Below are 16,141 nucleotides of genomic sequence, written 5' to 3'. Positions count from 1 at the left end.
TTTCTGTAGTTGCTTTCCGGCTTGAACCGTTTTCCACTGCCATCCGTACCGACTGCTCGTCCCTGCAACGCGAGAAACTCGATATGGATGCGGTATCGGGGAATTGTTGCGTGGAAACGTCGCCAGGGATGAGTCGCGCAACATTCGATTAGTCGATGTCCCGATAATTCCCGCAATTGGAAAGTTTAAGCTCGACGTATACCGATACATCGGTACCAACGTGACAACCGACTGTCATTTACTCGTTAACACTAACTTGCTCAGCAGACCCGCTCAAACGACCGCTTCCAAAATTTAATTGAAAATTGCACGTTCGTTCGTTGTTTCTTTTATCCGTCTGACTTTACGTAGATTCCTGTGTTATTCGATCAATCAGTTTCCTAATTTTTCTCAATACAGGAATTTACATAGAGTTAGAGGATGGAAAGAAGGAAGGATGAGTGTAAAGTTAGTGTCGAAATATCGACTTTGTCGCAGTAAGCGTGCAATTAGGCTAGGCCAAAGAGAGCGAGGAATTAGGTGGCATCGTTGCTTGCTAATGTACTAATCGTAGGTGGAATAATGTGAGAATAGGCGAGGAATGTAGGGCGAGATCGTAACGGTATCAGTTATTATCCGATACTCGTGTATATTCCGAATTTCATAAAGTTCATCTGAACACGTGGAGCTCGCGCTGTCCACGCGCTCGCCGCGATCATCGGTACGCTATTCACGCACGAAATTCAATAAAACGGCCAAAATAAGATAAATTTCATAGACTGACGAGTCGCCAATAGCGTGAACGATTTACGCAACATGGTCGGACAAAGGCGCGCAAATAAAATACATTTTGCAAAAATTAAACGTTACGGCGTAGCAATATTTCACCGTATCACAGCTGCCAAGGCAAAAAATGTATAAAATGCTGGCGGCAGATCGAACGCGCTAAATGCTTCATTTTTACCCTTCCGCCGAGCATAAATCAACCCCTGGCCCTTTCAATACTTGAAGCTTCGTTCCAATGTATTTTTATGCAGACGCCGGGGCGATGGTCGGGCGCGAGCCAATCGAATCCCATCGCGAGCAACACGATAAATCGCAGACAATACATTAAGACAATGATAGCTAGCGCTGTGCGGCATATCATATTGTTGGAGACACTTGGTACGTGGCACGGTCTGTTCCAAGATATACAAGAGTCCAACGGGACTGTATGCTCCTGCAGGAGAGTCGCTATGGCAACCAGAGACGTCGACGTATACGCACAGGCGCTTCTGCCGATGCCTCGAGAGACGTCCTCGTCGTCGTCGTCGTCGTCGCGTAACACTCGCTCGAAATGCCAGACAATATTGGTCGAATTATTCACCGGGTCCCTACCGGAAACGATGCAATCGTCTTGACGCGTCGCCGCGACATCCACGACACGCACGACGCTCACGACATCCACGGCCTCGGCCGTGCATGAATATCGCCATTTGATTTCGCGGAAACACTTCTGCACCGGCTGCTGATTATCCCACTGTTACCAAGCCACGAATGTGCTTCTTATCGAGCATTGAAACGTCCATACAGGTTTTGTCTCTGCTTTGTGTGAGAAGAATAACAGCAGCTGATTGTCACGTGCACGTTCGACGTTGCTTGACGTATCTTTTTAGATCTATTTATTTTACGTAAAAAGTTGCCAAAAGGTCACACGTTCGAGGGATAGATGTTCGCATTATGGCGCTAATGCAGGACAAAGTATCAACGAAGACATTTATTTACCAGTCATATTTTGGCCATTCTACTGTTACTCGTAATATCGATCGTAATAGCCACTGATGATGTTCTTACGCAAAATGGTGACAGGATTCGATTTATCCGGAAGAAAGATACATTTTCATTATAAAAAGAAGACAACGCAACTATTAAATGCACACGCGACTGCCTGCAAGAAATATATGGCTCCAAAAATGTGCTACATTTTGAATCGTTTATCATCCTTCCGCAACATTTGCTTTTAATTACACTGGCCGAACTGCACTAAAGAGCTGTAACTTGTAACAACTGCTAGATTTAAAAAATAACGAATAACTTCTAGTATATTAGGTTAAGTAAAAAGTTCTGAGCGTTTTTCGCTAGATGTCTTTAGTGAGCCATATCTCACGATGTGCACATCGCATCGAGTCATAGTATACACCGATTTCAAGGTGATATTACGCATCAAAAAGGTTCTTTGTCAGTTTTGTGTTCGGTGAAGCCAGTTGTGTGTTACAGCGTTCGAAAATGGAGATAAAAAAAGAGAAAATTCGATACATTCTTCAGTACCACTACGACCAAGGTGAAAAGGCGGAGCAGGCGGCCAAAAAAATTTGTGCTGTTTATGGACCCAGTACAGTATCGAATGCAACAGCAAAGCGGTGGTTCCAACGATTCCGTTCTGGTAATATGGACGTCGAAGATGAGGCACGCTCTGGTAGGCCAATCGTCGAAAATGTGGATAAAATCATGGAAATCGTCGAGTCGGACCGGCATGTGAGCACTTATTCCATTGCCCAGGAACTGAAGATTAGCCAGAAAACCGTTTGGAACCATTTGCATAAGGCTGGTCTCAAGAAGAAGCTCGACGTATGGGTGCCACATGAATTGACGCAAAAGAACCTTTTGGACCGAATTGATGCCTGCGATTCTTTGTTGAGACGTAACGAAATCGACCCATTTTTGAAGCGGATGGTGACTGGCGATGAAAATGGGTCACATACGAGAACAACAGCCGAAAAAGATCGTGGTCCAATCGCGGTGGGCCGGCCCAAACGATCGCCAAGCGTGGATTAACGGCCAAGAAGGTTTTATTGTGTGTTTGGTGGGATTGGAAGGGAATCATCCATTATGAGCTGCTCCCATCGGGGCAAACACTTAATTCGGACCTCTATTGTCAACAACTGACCAGACTGAAGCAGGCGATCGACCAGAAGCGGCCAGAATTGGCCAATAGGAAAGGTGTTGTGTTCCATCAAGACAACGCCAGGCCGCACACATCTTTAACGACGCGTCAGAAGCTCCGAGAGCTTGGCTGGGAGGTTCTATCGCATCCGCCGTACAGTCCAGACCTGGCACCAAGCGATTATCACCTTTTTAAGTTTTTGCAAAATTTTCTTGATGGTACAAAACTGGCCTCAAGAGAGGCTTGTGAAAATGAGCTGGTCAAGTTTTTTACCAATAGGGACGAGGACTTCTTCAACCGCGGAATTATGAAATTGCCTTCAAAATGGACAAAAGTAATCGAACAAAACGGCGCATATTTAATCTAAATCGAATAATCTTGACTATGTTAATTTCATCGTCGAAATAAAGCGAAAAAGCGCTCAGAACTTTTTACTTCACCTAATATATCAGTGCGTGTGTGTGTGAATTTTGTATTTGCAAGAACAAACCATACATCGAACGGGAACTTCGCTAAACGTAACCAATCGATCGAACGAGAAACCAATCGTTAATAATTTTCGTATCTTCATTAGAAATTTGTAATAAAGTTTTTACGACCTTTACACGCTTTTAACTAACATATTTCTCCCATTTTTAATCGTGAAATATGCCGACATCGTTTGACGAGATAAAAATGAAACATTCTATATATTGTACTTTGCTATTACGACACGTTATAATAATGCTACAACACGTTCTACTTAAGCGTAGAAGAAATATCTGACAGTGCTTGCTGTCATTCCACGATCTTTTATCGGACAGAATGTGCAATCAGAGGACGCGGATTCGTCGCTCATTGCGTCTGCCCTGTGTTGTGTGAGATTGGCGATTACTAATTTACAATGCAGGGTTTCGAGTAATTAACGGTAGCTGAGCAGCAATGTGCACCACATCCGAGACCTGTGGTCTACGTGCTGACGTCAGGATTATACAGCAATTGCTATTGAACAGGCGATGACGATACCCTAATTAGTTATTCAGGTTCGTTCGTTGCCCCTTTGGTTTATGAACGTCGTAACATATCCATTTCCGATATATCGCTGCCTGCATAATGGTAGATATTTGTGTTACAAGGTGCAACGATCATCAGAGTGTTTCGAACGATTGAAAACGAGCGAACGACGCAAAGATTTCTTCGATCTACAAGCGCGATGAAAGATGGAAGTTTAAAGTAGAAAAATGAGAATGGAGCGTGTAAAAATGTATACGAGTATCAGGAAAGTTAAGTTAATTCCAATTTTCTTGAAATTTTAGTTTCTCCGGAACGAGGCTTCGTGCGACGAAATTTCGTTCTTCGTTTTCAATTTATTTCAGCATATAGAACAATTGTTAATTAAATAGTCAACTATCGATCGATGTCCAGCTGGAAATTGGTCGAATTCACGTACATATGTAATTTGTAAGTCGTCGATTTTTCCCGAAAATGCAATTGCGACGACCAAGTCGTTTTCGTCCTATTTTCAGCCATAGAATCCGCTGCTTGATCCCTTTCGTACCGTGAATTACGGGCCACCCTGCTTATCGTCTCTACGAAATAGCTTAGACCGAATTAAGAGATCGTATTTAATAGAGCGTAAAGTCGAGCTGTTTAATAGGATACAGTTTCGAAATACTTAATAGAGCATAGACTAGAAACTAATAGAACATAGACTGTTGAAGCGAACGTGGAAATTCCCACTGGAACACGTAGTTTCGGCAAGTTTCGAGGAAATCTTGACGCATCACTGGCGTTGCTAAATGCCTTAAACAATGTTACTGGACGAGAGTTGGGTACGTACCTCCGTGTTGGAGAATTCCACTTTGCAAATACCCCAATTTCGTTGCGAATCACAACGACGTCTATTTGCGTCAACTTTTCGTTCATACGAAGTCGTTCGCACACTTGTCTTTTAAGACGGATAGACATTAAACGTTCTAGTTGCGATAATCGTGCGACTATCAGCTGCATATAACTTTCCATCGGTTTCAATGCGTTCCGCGAAAGCAGTTTCCAAGGAGCAGGAAAAGAAAAAGGAAAAAGTAAGAGAAGACAGAAAGAGGGAACCAGAGCGAAACCACGATTCACTCGGTCCATCCGATTTACCTAGTCCGGAAGCGTCGTATCGTATCGTATCGTATACCTTTACAGCCTTTTCAATTCGTGGATCGATCCGTCGCTGGGCACGCCTCAAAACGTACCGCAATTTCCTTCTAATATGCCGGTTTAATTAGAGCTGATCGAATGGCCACGTATTTCAGCGGACTTTATTGCCTCTAATCCATTGATAGTCCTCGATGCGCGATACGGCGAACGCTGGAAACATTCCGCGCGACGTATTCAACCGGGCTGCGAGCTCGTAACTTTGATATAAAGTGGTAGGACGAGGTTTCGCGAAGTGGCGCGAAATGGATGGCTCTTAGCCGTAAACGGCGGATCGCTGCTACTGCCGAATTATAATCTGGTCGGTTAAATACGTGAAACAGGCCAGTAGTGGTGTAGCTGGCGCACGGCTGTGTATATGGTCCCCCATGGGCAGACTTGGGCGGTGTTGAAACGCCACCTCCGAATAGCTTCATATTTGATAGCGCCGGCGTGTAACAAGGCGCGCGTACATATATAACTGTGCCACAGGGAGCGGTGATTATATTTGTGACGATGAAGAGTGATCCTCGACGGCCGGAACACCTGGGGAATCTGTTTCGAAACGCGTTCGACCGAGATTCCCGCTTCCAATCAATGACGATAGGTTCGTTGAGTCCTTTGTCATCGTTCGACGAGATTTCAGCTGAAACGCTCGCGTCTAGTTAAGGAGATGGATGCTACGGGATCTAGTATTTGCGGTATTTCCAGCGAACGCTGCATGTTCGCAGACGAACGATCTTGTCGAAAGGTTCTCGTCTTGCGATTGCTCGTGCGAGCGTAAGTGTACGATTGGAAAGAATTAGGGAACAGGGTATAGTCGCTGACGAACGTTCGTCTCTCACATAGAAGGTATCAACGCTTTGAGGATAATTAACAGGCTACGTAGCCTCGATTGCCGCGTATCTTTTGCAGCGATGGGGAAAATTCAAAAGATCGCTCGACAAGTTCGTTCCGATTTCCATTTGCACGACAAGACGCATACAGCCAGACCGTTGGTCGTGTCGCGCACCTTGCGACCCTATCTTTGCTGGAAAATCGCGGCACAACGGTACGATTTACCATGTGTTTGGCGTAACTTGGAAATTATCGTGGACTCGTCATAACCAACCTACGCTTATCGTCGATCGGACGATCGTCTGTTATGTCGTTTCACGCTACAGCATTCTACTACGTTTTACATTTATTTTCATACATTTCCATACATTTCGGAATTACCAGCAACGAGTTTCATAAATTCAACTTTGCTCCGGAACTTCCGTATCCGTGTATAAATGGCGGCTCATTAAATCGCATCGCGTTGCATTCGGATTGGGTTATCGTTGCGATCTTCCATTAGCTGAGATATCCTGCGAGCATTACGCTCGGTGACTCCGGCTGAATACGCCGCGACGTTTTATCGACGTTTTATCGATGTTTTATCGATGTTTATACTTACATCGGTGCCAGTCGTAAAACAGCCAATGCAAAATATCGCGCAGCCGTGTAAGGCCGTGTTTACGCGATACTTTTATTGGTCGCATTAGCCCGAAGAAACTCGCCTGCGTTGCAATTTTTTCTCCGCCGTCACGGCTCGACCGTGGAATTGCTGTTTCGGCTACTTTACCTCAAAGCAGCAACGAGCAAAACTGCGTTACAAACAGGGTGGAGAGATGGTTTCAACCATTGACGTTTTTTAACGAGCACGAATCGCGTCCAGAGAGCCGGATGATTTACCGTGAAAAAGTAGCCTTTGCTTTCGTGTCTCGGTCACTGGAAATTGTCTCGTTAATCGATGCTTTCTGTGTTCGATCGTTCAACTTTTAATGCGCGCGCATAGAATTCGGGAGAAAATAATAAGCGCACTTAATTAGCGTAATATTTCACGCGAGTTGTGCGAACGAAACGTCCTTATTTATACGTATGCACGCTATTGCGTGAAAAATTGCTTTCATGGGACAATGAATTAATTTTAAAATGAAACTTAGTATTGCCACATTTTTAGCCTACTGTACGCAAAGAGCGCGCGAACAGATAATTTTCTATAGCTTGAGAAACGAACGAGAATATTTTACACAGGCTATTACTTTGATTCAGACTGCTGTCGTTAGGGAAGTAATCGGTTTCTCGTGTTCCTTAATGAGAATTATACAGTTCTTGGTCTATAGTTTGACAGTAAAACTTTTAGTCCAACAGTTTATCAGCAAAAATATCAGGTTTTTGGAGAATTACGAGGCGATGAACAAGCGTAGATAATATGTATACAGTGGGCTCATATTTTACGTATTTTCATTGAATTAACTGACGCAGCGTAAATATCAGGGGTTTTCGTAAACAAATGAGAGCTTATCGTTAAACAACGTGCTTGCAGCACAGCGCTGCCCAAGTTCGATTAAATTCCTAATTAAATGGTCCTTGGCAGCTCTCCATGCCGCAGGAGCCACTACATTTTCTCCATGAAAAGAGTTTAAAACAATCCTTTGTTCCTAACGTAGCCGAACAAAAATGAACGAAAATCACGCATCCGTGTATCTACGGTACAGAGTAATCATTTCATGACAAAAGAATTTCTATATTTCGATACAGGTTCCATTCACAGATACATTCTATCTGCTGACGTAATTTTCATTTGGAACATTGTTAAATATTGTACGTGACGACAACTTTACAATAGAACATCGTTGCATGTTATACGCGGTTGCAATTTTATAACAGAACGTTGTCGAACGTCGTATCGTTCGTTTATCAACAGTTGGAATTTTTAGGGAATCGGCCAGTGAAAAGACCGGATATCTACGAGTATGAACGATCAGGAAATGACGTTTGCAACTGTGTGGAACAGTCAGAAAATAAATAAATAAATCCGTATAGCGTACAAAAGCGTAGAAAATAAAGGAAGATGATACGAGAAGGATTGGACGACGATGATGGATTCGAGCGTATCTTGATCGGATAATAGCAGAACGAAAAGTGGCAGTGGTTGACAGCGAAGATGTACGCCGAAACGCGCAGTCGTCAGAGTGTCAAAAAAGAGCCTAAGAGGTGTCATTCCAGCGCCGAATACTCTGAAGTTCGGATGCTGTACTAGAAATAATGTAGACAGCTATTCATTTAGACACTCGGTAGATTACTCGGAAGCGGTAGTCTCTTTGTGCTCGCGTCGCGTCCTGGAAGCCGTGACATTTAAAGACGAGTAATACAGATGCACGATCGTGAATCACGTTAGATTAAGTTGGGGTATTCAGAGCGCACACAACAGAATTACTGTGTGGCGTAAATTAATTTTACGAGCCGCCAGAATCCAATGCACGCGTTATTTAAGACTAATAATTTAGCGTGCTCGAAACTGTCACGTAGTAGCAACGGTAGTCGATAAATAATGCTTTACGTAGAGGGATGTTCCGCAGTATCTCGTTTGCCACGTTAGGAATAGAAAAGGTAATAAAACTCGTATTTTTGTCTTCCCTCGATGCTTCTACGTTTCAAAAGTATTCGTTTCGTCGAAAGATAAGCTACATTTACATCGCCGACCAGAGTAATTAATAATTTTCTTCGTTAAATAGAGTATGACTAACAATTTTCTCTTTCAAATCGGGTCCATCGAAAATTCGTTTCCTTATTCCTTTCTCGTTACTAGTCATGACGCGACAACACGGAATCAAGTAGAACAAGCACCTACATAGTCAGACATCGTGCTCTCCTACAGGCAACGTGTTCATTTCTAAGGTACAATTTGGAGAATTTCTAACGAACGAAGTTCAGCGAAAACTAAAGTATTAAAATCACTCTAATACGCGATATATGATATTCGTTACGACGTAATCGTGAGTAATGGCGAGCACGGTATAGCCGCCTACACGTATTACCCCGAGCTCGATTGGGATTCTACTTTCAAACTCTCATTTCTACTCCCACACTCTCGAGCCAAGAATATTCGAATATCCCGCACCGAAACTCGCAAGACGATCGAGACTCGAGAGATTCTAATGGATTTTGTCATTAATTGGTATTGACAAAATCCGCATTTCCTTAGTTGCCAAGCCAGAAAATTCCATATTTTCATGAACTTTGCCAAATGGATGATAAATTGGTTCCTAAACAGATATTATTCCTCTCGTCTATTTTATGTACATTTTGAAGATACTAGACGTATTAAGATTCAAAATTGATCGAGTTTTAAGACTCGAATTAGGTTCGAAGCGATTCGAATTCGTCGCCGTACAGATTCCAGGCAATTGCAAGCGTCTCACGACACGTCGGTCGATGCCTTGTCACTTTAAATTGGTCACTTAAATTGTACATTGTACAGACAAGCGGGATTCTATCGCAAGTTATCGGTCGCTATCTACCAAAGTTTGCCGAGTTGACGATTTAAATCGATCGCATCATTTCGTTTCTACGTTGTTGAAGCAGTTTCTTTTCGCCTCCTGCTGTTTCGCGTATTTTTTGGCTCCTCGTGTTCCCCAAAGTGTGTCAACTTGTGCGCGTTTCGCTCTTAAAACATGTAAATCTGAACGCCCGACCGATTTTACGACCTCGTTATGTCGCTTCCGCGTACGTACGCACGTATAACACAGCACATATTTAGAAATTTATCCGATAATGCTGCGCTTAATTCGGCGAAACCGAATGGGCAACGGCCGAGTTCGTCTCAATCATTCGGCGATAATACGAACGCATTCATCGACAAGCGAGAAACGGAAGCGCGATCCCTTGTCGCTGTTCAGTCATTTACAATCAGCGCGTTCCGAAACATTGGAACGTTGTACATTGAACGTCTATTGCTTCGTATCCATAGCCAATGGATCGATCACGGCCAGTACGCACGTTACACGAAGCTCCTTCGTGGCCGGTTCGCGAAATTTACATTCCAATTATTGACTCTACCGTTTTCCCTGTTATCTTTCTCGAGAAATATGTATCTGAGAAACGAGCCGTTTCTAAACGTTTTTAACGTGAATGTGGGCTAAGCAGCTTCTCGACGAATTTTTCTCCACGAGAAATCGGTGTAAAATATCTTCCAACGATTCGTAAACTTTAGAAATATGGATATCCCGCGTAGCCTTGGAACGCGTCGAAGAAACGAACCAGATGAAAGCACCATCGTCTTTACTTTCAATTCCAACACGAATATTCCTATTGATAGAAGCCCAATAATCTCAAAATAGTTTTCATTTATACGGTTCATATAAACGTGTGTGTACGTAACTCTCTGTTAAGATAAATCACTTGGTATTTATGGTACTCTTGGTATTTTGAATCCGAGGAATTTCCTTGTCCAAGTCACCTACGATAAACGATACATATCTGGTTCCTTCGGTTCGAAACAGATTGAGAATATCCGGTTATCTCGTGAAGAAATAACTCGGACAAAAGCGGTCGCGATTGTCGACGCTTTTCCGCTATCTACGTCGAGATATTCGCCGCTCTTTGTCCGCGGAATAATTCGATATATCGTCGGCTGGGGCTTTTGCCCGTATCACGATTGTCGAGTGTCGTCGCTACTGTCAGTGCCCTTTTTATACGCAACGCGAGAATAATAGGTGGAAATAATACGTCAAGCCAACTGAACGCGACAGCTGAATGTCCCTGGTGTTCACTGTGCTTGTCCATTCTCTCTCCTCTGTGTCCGCGATCTTCGGTGCCGGCAACGATCGTCCCCACAATGATTTTCGTTCGTGAAATGTACACACATTTTGGTATTTTCCACTTCCACTTTCAAGAACGTTATTTTGATCGGCGAATCGCGCGGACTGAAGGGAGAAACGTAAAGGCAAAAATAATGAACGAATTTGCGTGTGAGACGAAGATGAATCTACGCGTGTAGCATAGCAACAGGATTTAGACGATTGTAGATCTTTCGTGGATTTAGCGATCATAGAAACGACGAATATCAGAAGCGTAACAAGATAGACATCCTTAAACTGCATTAAACTGCGTAAAGTTTCACAAAATTTTACACACACGAGAGTACGATACAACGATCAATGTGCAATATATGATACGAGTGTCCTCGGTACTTTCAATAAATTATAACAAATAATTACGTTAAATTAAATTAAGTTAAATAATTATGCAGGTCTACGTTGCTTGGGCCGTTTCGTATTTTTGATTTCTCATTACTTCAAGCACTTCCTTTCTTCCCCTCTTCCTCCACTCTTCGTTTTATTATTTTTGTAGAACGTTGCGAGTAATATTCTCCGTTTAAAGTTATCCTTTTGTCTCGTGTGCCGAATTTTTCGTTTTGTCTCGCGTTTCACGAAACGTATTCAGTAACTTGTTGACCACGATTTGTCATGCGCATGGACGAATGCAGGAAACTGGATAGGGAAAAAGGTGTAACGACATAATGTAGATGTAAGTCGAGAAAACAACTTGTTGGCGTTGAAAGTGGTGTCTGGAGGGTGTTGCACTCAACGGAATGAAATTCGACGGAATATGTAACGAAATTCTGACTATCTGTGAAAGACGACTCGGCAATCTCGTCGCGTGATTGAAAATTTTGTATTATTCACGAGACGAAAGCACTGTGTGGAAATATCGACGGAGAATCTTTTACGAGTCAAATCGCAGGATTTATAAAAATGCTTTGTACGATTTCTATGCAGCCTCGAGCATTTTATGCAACGCTTGATTAAACTTCTTGAATCTATCTAGTAAACGTTGCACGATAAAAAGAAAATGGAAGTAACACCGAACAAAAGAAGAAACACAGTCGTGTTAACTGTCTAGGATTAAAGATTTTTTAAAAGAACAAAAATATCACAATATCTATGTATAGCAATGTACATATTATACGCAACGCATAAACTAATGCATACGTTTAGAAATAATAAATACATACATAGAAAAGATCTTTTGCACTGTAATACCTTCTTTGCAATGTTTTTTTAATGTTCCTCTATCGTTTTTCATTTAAAACGACTTCAAAGCTAAACACGTGTTTCCCCATCTGCTTCAAAAATTCTCCTGTCCCATAATTTGACCATAAAGTGATACAAAAGTCAGGAACTCGACAAAAACGTACCTATCGTGTTCTACCCCCGTGATCTTCGTATTCCTTCGCTCCCCAAGAAAAAGATAGACACACTCGTACCATTTCGCGCTCTTGGAAACAGTTGGAAATTTTACGAGAGAACTTGAAGCTAACCGGTGCGCGATGTCGATGCAGTTTGATGGAAATTGGTCCACGGAGAGCAGATACTGGCGAATTCGAAGGCAGAGTTAATCGATCGGCTTATTAATGCGTCCGGAGGTAACTCTAGAATTCACCGTACCCCAGCAGAGCGTTGCCTCTAAACGAGCGTAACCGAAACCCTTGTTTTGTTAATATCAAATCACACGACTCACTCAGCCGAGTCGATTCGCTAACCGTTGCTCGGAATGGTCCTGACACACGAGCCTTCCTCCTGTCCGATCGGAGCAACGGATAATTGATATTAGCCATTTTCTCGAGGCTTCTTCTAATTCTCGACTCATTACTCGCTCATCAGCGTCGAGTATCCGATTCTGAAACGGCGGGTCCTATTAGCGTGACTTCGCAAGACCCGACCACGTAAATTTGCTGCCACAAATTATGAACAAGATATATTAGCCGCCTCTAAACGAGCCACGTGTGATGCATTAGCTTGGAGAGCGAAGGAACAGGGTAAATTTGTGAACAGCGCGGTTAATAATTGTTGGTAGATTTACGTCGTCCAGTGTTTGCCTGTCTATTCTGTTTTCTATTTAGAGGCGAATAGTTGACAATTGATGCAAGGGACGATGAATCTTCCTGTAAAAGGTTTTATCGGTGAATGCGAAATGTTTCCCCTTCAAACGTAAAATTTTAATCGCACCCAGCTTCTTCGAAATATCATAAATGGTATTTGATCGGAACAATTTCCACAACGAACCTTCTCGAGCCATTGTGCGATTTTATTATTCCATAATTCTTGCAATGTTCCTACAGTCTCGTCATTTACTTTGCTTTCTTTTAGCATTAAGAAACGCATTGAAAAATTGTTTATGTCCAGTTTAGGTTTTCAATAGCTATCTTTCCATCTGGCTAGTGAGTAACACTTCTGCAGTTTGTGATGGAATGCCGTTTGAATTTGACGCGATCGGCTATTGTATTCTATGAGCGACGTTTAGCGTGATAACACTGCGCAGTGAGTTAGTTGAATGGCGTGCGACGTGATGCAATTGAATGTACAAATGTTCAAGTTTCTTCTTTCCCTTTTCTTTTTTACGTTTCCCGTTTTGTTTGTTCCTTTTCCCTCTTTCACGTGTGTGTGTGTGCGTGCTTTAATTTCGTTTCTACTTAACGAAGTACGTCAATGCAAAGCTGCTGCTGATTTTCCCTGTGCACGAAGATTCTGCCACGACCGTGGTACAGGTATAAACGCAAACGTCAACTTTATTTTCTTCTATCGAACCATACATCTTCCAATACATTAATCTATACGTCTTGGTTCGGTTATCAATCTATTTCTGTCGGAAGATGATTAGCTTTTAGTAGACGATTTAACTCCTCTTTCGAAAGACCTTTTGCATCGTATGAAAGAGACAATAGAAGTGCTTTACGTTCTTCCGCCTTGTATACACGACACATATATATATGTATGTATATGCATAATTCTATACAATCGACAAAAATAAACGGCCAGGTAGCGAAAGTAGATATGAATGAAGTTTAATCGAACTAGTACCAGTATCATATACTTCACTTTTATATATGGCACAGTACATAGTACATAAATTATGTAGTACATAAACTGCATTGACATCTACTTCCACTACCTGTCCATTTATTTCTGTCCTTATAGTACATTATCGGCAGCATATTACCTATATCCTTATAGTGCATAGATTATTTAGTAAATAATAAAAGTTAATATTTATACCTTATAAACGAGCCGTATTTAAAAAAAACTTCATTGATACGTATTTACTCGACACATTTACATCGATACTTTCGTCGCCGTCTACAGCTACATATACATGCATAGATAATTTGCATTTCATTCTCCCTGTCTTTCACTCTGCTGCCCAAAACCCACGTTCGACAAACATCGATCGCTAAATTTCCAAGCACAACCACGAACCTACTGCCGCTCGGCTCGATCATCGTCAGCGAATTGTTGTGCTCTAACCTGATTCATCCGCACCATTTTCAGGTACCATCGCGCTATACAGCGCTTTGACGGAAGTTAAGCATCGTGATCGTTGCGAAGAGAGCAAAGGACGAAGAGGAGCATCGAGTGGTTGGCAGCAGCAGCAGCAGCAGCTCGTCGAAGAAGGCAAGCACGTGACACGAGTGCCGTGACCCGAGACACTTGTTGCACGGCTGCTATCCCTTAAAGAGTCTGGTGCACGGCGTGTTCCTTCAACGCGACAGGATTAGTCAACGTTGAAAATAAGCAGAAGGAGGAAGAAGGGGAAAGGAAGAGAATAAGAGGGAAATAAGAGGGACGTACGTGTGGTGAATTCCGTCGAACATCGCGTTTCTTGCGACGTACTCGTGGCATGTCGGCGGCGTTTCCTTTTAACGTGGTTCGCGAGAAGAGGGTCGTCCGTTGACGGGATGAGAAAAGCACGAGCGGCAATCGTGTGATGCTGTCGAGGCGATCGTGGATTCGTCGTCGGCCAGCGAGCGCACAGGCGACGCGTGGCTCTGTCTAGGATTAGTGGAATCGGAGTTTGGAGTTTTCGGGCGTAAAGAGGCAAGTGGATACCGGGAAGAACGGAGAACATGAACGTGATTCTGCGTTTAGACCGGTGACACCGGTGGCGGTTGTGTGTGCGTGGCTATCGTCGCTGGTAACTCCCAATTAGCAGACTATCACTGAGACGACGGATATCCTCGCTCGGTGAGATTACTTTTTACATTCTTTCGTTTGTTAAGTTGAAATTTCGGATGAAATTTTTGAAATAGGAACTCTTATAGTTTAATTTAGCGGACGATCTAAGAAAACAAATCTCGAGGTGTCCAGAAGATTTCGAGAAAGTCGAGCGATTTTAGAGTATTTGATAAGTCACGCGACTCTTTCAGCGGATTTAATTCGGGGAAATTATACAAGTGATCCGAGATGCTTCTCTTGTCTGTTCCATTTCGTAGACTTTACAAAATTCTGTAGCGACAACGTTCCTATTTCTTGAATGCAATACAGCGTCGAGGAAAACGAGATTGCAAAACAAAGAAAGACGACATTCGTTTATAAGAAAATGTAGAAAATGTCTTTCATTGTTTCACAACACAATGGAAGAATATTTTACGATATTAACAAGATTTATTATTTTTTATATTAATAGAACATACTTTACACATACACGCGCATTGTTTATCTATTTAAAATGCAATACGTACAGAGAAAAGTCAATTTTCGTTAACTCGATAAGTATGCTTAATTAATTTAACGTGTAAATACAATATAAATTAATTTAAGCGCAGATTAACGTAAAATATAATCGAAAATGTGGCTCGCAGAACATGAATTATGTACTAACTAACAATAAGTTGGTTAAACTTCCAATATCGAAATATAAATTATAGCGATTAGTATCTGCGAAATTAATTTCCATATTAAAATATTCAATTTTGATATTCCGGATTATGGAATGCATCATGAAATTATCAACGATTGAAGGAATTTAGTAATAGTCACACGTTCATAACGCACACACGATGTACATAGAAAATACGACAATTTCATTGCAAATACATACTAGCAGCCTCATTTGCATCAAAAGAATCTGTTATACGGTGAAGTTAGTTACGCGTATTAATAAAAAATCGTAATAAAATCTTTCCGAGTAAATTATTCAAATAAACATCAATTATATTGTAAAAATTATACTATTCGAACTTAAGTAACTAATCAAATTAATTTTTTTCATATCAATTACATTCCAGTTATTCGTGTGATTTCTGAACAAATAAATAAATACTGATTATCTACTCTAAAATTACTAAAATTAGCTTGGTTTCCGGATCGCGTATATAGCGAATATGTAACAAAATGTAATAATTTTTAATCAAAGATTCAGAAACATATGCATACGTTATCAAGTATACAGGATGTGCCACAGTTATCGTACCTAACGCTGCTAGTATGTTTT

General features: G+C 41.9%; 1 protein-coding gene across 11 annotated transcripts in view; it reads left to right on the top strand.

The window, feature by feature from the left end:
- LOC117211814 (cyclic nucleotide-gated cation channel alpha-3-like) overlaps window positions 1-16,141 on the top strand; it is a 225,740-nt gene that overhangs the window by 30,718 nt on the left and 178,881 nt on the right. For 10 of the 11 annotated variants that reach the window (XR_004488351.1, XR_004488344.1, XR_004488345.1 and 7 more), the window contains exon 2: window positions 14,200-14,892. The exons of the other annotated variant lie outside the window; for it this stretch is intronic. The gene's annotated coding sequence lies outside the window, so the exon portion shown is untranslated. The remainder of the gene's footprint in view (window positions 1-14,199; window positions 14,893-16,141) is intronic. 11 annotated transcript variants of the gene reach the window in all.

The sequence above is a fragment of the Bombus bifarius genome, unplaced genomic scaffold (assembly GCF_011952205.1).
Source record: "Bombus bifarius isolate JDL3187 unplaced genomic scaffold, Bbif_JDL3187 scf7180000008244, whole genome shotgun sequence".
In the NCBI taxonomy this organism is placed as follows: domain Eukaryota; kingdom Metazoa; phylum Arthropoda; class Insecta; order Hymenoptera; family Apidae; genus Bombus; species Bombus bifarius.
This window is presented reverse-complemented; position numbering and strand designations above follow the sequence as displayed.